Genomic DNA, 4,437 nt, shown 5'->3' with positions numbered 1-4,437 from the left:
GGGCTTCCCATGTCAGAGGCTTCCTCCTCCCAGTTCCTTGTGTATCCCAAGGCATCCCTGGGGCTCAGAGCTGCAGTGGGACACCAGTGCCTCAAACAGCTGGAAAAGCACAAAAAGGGAGATTGACTGGGTGATCTGTCGTGTGTTGGATGTGGAAGCTCTCTGTGGAAGCATTCTTACCTCAAACCTCCTTTCATGACCCAGAGGACCTTAGGAGGGCTGGGTGGGAGAGATCCCTGTCCTTCCCTTCCTCTGCTCTGGGGTGGTTTCTGACAGTGAGATTTGTCCCTCTGCGTTGGCTGGCTCAGCCCTGGGACCTGCTGGTTGTTTGGGAATCTGGCCAGGAGTCCAAATGAACCCGTCAGAGCTGCCTCAAGGGTGAAAATGCAGGAAAGGAGACTGGGACAAGCTTCTAAAATGGGCAGAAAGCTCTTGGTGCAATGGAGCAATTCAGGGCTGGACTGGGGGAGTGCAGGGAAATCCCAGAGGGGCCCCAGAGCAGGCATTGAGTGTTGGGGGCTCCAGGACAAGATCCAGGCAGGGATTAAGTGCAAGGTTTGGTTTTGAGTGCTGGCCCAGCTCTGAAGATGAATTTGTTGTTTATGTCCTGGGGACAGCTTAGATCCAGACATTAAAACCCTTCTGTTGTTCGGTCTGCCTTGATGGCACAAGTGAAAAGCTCTCTGGTGCAGGCAGGGATTTGTGTCCCTCTGCAGAGCAGCCCAGCAATGTGGGAGAAGGGCCAGGCTGGAGCTGAAGGATCCCTGACTGTGTATTCCTGGCCTGGTGAGCTGTAGGGGACCTGGGAAGGGACACTTTTGGTGGTCTCTGGTGGTTCTTTTTTCCTCTGAAAATCCTGGCTTCTGTGTCTAGGATCCCAGGAGCACTGGGATCATAGGAAAATCCCAGCTTTAGTGAAGGACAGTCCAACCCTCATGTGAGGCAGCCAAGTTTCAGGGCTGTGGGTTTCATGTTGGCCAGCCCAGCTCCCAGTGACCACTGTGTCCATTCCCACCCTACCTGAGCACCTCCCAGTCTGTCCTAGAGCCCAGCCCAGGCTTTCTACAGGACTGAGGTACAGGGAAATAAAGTTCAGATTGCAGGAGTTCCCAAAATCCTGCAGGGTTCTGGAGTGAGGACTTGCTTGGGGCAAGGCTGTCAGGTGTGGCTGGGTCCCTCAGGTCTGCAGAAGCACTGACCATCCATCCTTCAAGCTCCAGAGTTTTCTTTCAAGCTGTTCAACAGTGGAGGGAAGTGAGACAGCCCATGAGGGAAGGATCAGCCATGGGCAGAGGGACAGACACGTGTGGTCATCCATGTCTCATCCAACAGTGGGATCTGAGCAGTGAAAAGCCTGGTTTGAGCAGGGGGGGAAGGAAAGACTCCTTGGAGGGTGAGGGAGTTGGAGACACTAAGCAGGAGCTGCAGTCTGTGGATGCTCTGACAAGGAGAGCAGTCCCTGGAGCCCGGCTGTGGGCGTCACCCAGGTGCTCCTGCCCGAGTCCTGCCTTCGCTTCTCCCCTCCTCGTGATGGTCCTCCAACACCCCACATCACAGCACATCCCCTGCATCCTGCTGGAGCTGGAGGGGGAGAAATCAATGATCAGAGATGGGGGCTTGCATCTGCTTCTTCTTTTGTGGATCCATAGCCCCTGCACTGGAGGAGCTTTCTGTTGGGTGCCCCCCTGCAGTGACTTCTCCATCCCCTTTTCAGCCTGTGACTCTTGCACCCTTTTCTTTGTCATCGCTTGGCCTCCACCTTCAGCTCTCTCTCTCTCTCTGCTGTTTCTCTGCCCTCTGTCCCCTCCCCAGCACAGAAGGGCTGGATGGTTTGTTCAGGTTTGGGCCATCACCAGGAATTCCCTTCCTTGGAGCTGGCTCAGCACACCTCTGCAGGGAACCTGTGCTTAGCTACATCTCTTCCCGTGAAAAAAATCCCCCCTTTGCCTCCCTTTCTTTCTGGAAACATCCACCTCACGTCACAGATCTTCCTGGATGAAGCAGTAGGAAGTTGTGTGAAAGCAGGTCTGGCCTGTCAGGATCCCTGGCCAGTGTTCCCGTGGGATAGTTCAGGAAAAGGGTCCAACCCTGCCTCTTGCCACGGGTGAATGAGCACTTCCATCAGCGTGAGGGCACAATTTGTATTTCCAGGTTTGCTTTGGAAAGGCTTTGCTGACCTTGTGTCCCTCGCTGCCGTGCTCGTTGGATTGCGTGTGAACTCTACCCAGGGAGTGCTTTGAGGCCCCGGTTTAAGCTTGGGGAGCCTGGGGGTGCTCCAGCACCTGAAGCCAGAGCTGAGGTGTCACAGTTCTTGATGGATAAATGAGCCTGGTGCTTCCAAGCACATCCCAAATAAAGGCATGACCCCTCTCACTTCCCCAAGCCGTGGTCTGAGAGCGTTGGGGAGCAGGACTCAGGAGTCTGGGAGCTCAGAGAGCCCCTGAGGTGCAGGACAGGTGAGCTTGGGAGCTCAGAGAGCCCCTGGGGTGCAGGACAGGTGAGCTTGGGAGCTCAGAGATCTCATCTCAGGATGAGCCAGGCACAGGTATCCAAACCTCCCTCCTGTGCCATCATCTACCCATGGGCTTCTGAGGAACTGAAGAGCCAACGTCCATGCTCCATCCCAAAAGACTCCTTGCAGGGAAGATCTTTTCCTAGCTCAGACACTAAGTCCCAGGAAGGTCCCAGAGGGAAGAGAGGGTGGCAGTGAGGTGGCAGGTTATAGTGAGGTAGGGGGGGAAGTGTGGCAGGGAATTCTCTTGTCCATCAGGGCACTGGTTCCTGTGACCTGCTCATGGGGTCCTCCCACAGGACGTGGTGTGGCAGCATCTGCTGGAAAATGTCCTTCCCTGGAAGATTTGTGGAGAAGCTGCCAATGTCACAGGGAAGGTTTGCAGGGACAGGAGGCTTTGCCGGGCTCTGACCTCGTGGTCACGGCTCTGGCAGGAGCTGGAGAATGGGATGGGGAAATGGGGTGAGTCCTTCAGCACCCAACGACAAGGGTGTCGAGTCAGCACTGTGTCCTGTCCTCCCCTGCCACCAGTCCCGGGATGCATCAGCTGGGCTCCAGGGTGTCCCCAGCCCTGGGTTCCTGCTCTTCCCGTGTGTTGGCCGTGACCCTGTGGACAACAGAACACTTTTCATGACAGTATTTGTATTTTTTTTAATTGTGAATGGGGAGATCGTGTGCAGGTCCTTGTTACACAGGGATGTGTCTTCCATTCAGCCCAGGGCTTCCCTGGCTTTGTCAGATGTCTTTCGATGTTACTGAGAAAAAAAGAATAAATAAATAAATCAGATGTATTTATAAAGGAAACAGAAACCTGCTGCTCCAATGCCTTTGTAGGAGTATTTTTAACAAAACATTTTTTCAAAATAAATGTGAATTGTAAAGTTTGAAGCATTTGCTTGTGGCTTTCCTTTCTAGGTGCTTTGTCCAACTTTTCTGCTTCCCAGTAATCCTGCTTGGGGGTAAATATGAAGGTGAAGAAACAAGAGGGATATTGATTTCTTAAAAAGGGGGAATGCCCAGAGCTTGTTTAGTGCCTGGTAAACAGATATCATTGTTACCCTCCTTAAACCGTTTAGTCTGAATAATTGACAAGTGTAGCAATAAATCATCCACTCTGTTTGCCACTAACTGGTTCTTTAGTTAAAATACTCTGCAAATTTATATGTGCACGTGTTTGAGTATTTTAGCTTAGATTTTCCTTTTCTTCATTATTCATGGAGGTGTCAATGCCCAATGGATTGACAAGCAGTTGTAAGGAGGAGAAGGAAATTCAAGGCATTTCAGTCTCTGAGCAACCACCCTCCAGCTTGAACCCCGTGTTGGGAGTAAATCACAGCTGTTCTCATGTTTTCATGGGAATCTTGTTCCCTTGACAATCCTGTGTGTAAAAACTAAAAAACAACAAAAAAACAACAAAAAAAAAAAAAAAAAAAGGGAAATCACATATGTGAAGGATTATTGTCAATCAGTGAAAGGATCAAGTCCTATGGAAATGAATTTGATTTTATTTTAATTACTATCCACAAATTCTTCTCTGCAATGATCTTTCCACCCCAAAAGAGCCCCCATCGAGAGAACAAGGTGTAGCTCAGATGATTGGTATAAATAATGCAGTGAACAGTCTGCACAGACCATTGGCTGTCATAATCCAACATTCAGCTGCAATAAAGAGTTCGACTCATAAGAACAGAACATCAATAATTTAGTTCATAGTCACAGATCTGGTCTGGTTCTGTCACCCTCCTACTTCTTTTCCAAAGGAAAGAGGAAATTTTGCGTGGATTTGTCAGGAGAAGCTCGGGTTTGATGTTTGTAACCAAGGCAAATATTTCTGCAGCCGTAAGACACTTTAGTGCAGCTGGAGCTGGGGTGCAGGAGCTGAGAGTGCTCCTGGATCTTTGGGTCAGGGCCTGGACCTGCCAGCT

Source organism: Corvus brachyrhynchos, unplaced genomic scaffold (genome assembly GCF_000691975.1).
Source record: "Corvus brachyrhynchos isolate BGI_N302 unplaced genomic scaffold, ASM69197v1 scaffold525, whole genome shotgun sequence".
NCBI lineage: Eukaryota > Metazoa > Chordata > Aves > Passeriformes > Corvidae > Corvus > Corvus brachyrhynchos.
The sequence above is the reverse complement of the archived record's forward strand: the minus strand, read 5'-3'. Positions refer to the sequence as shown.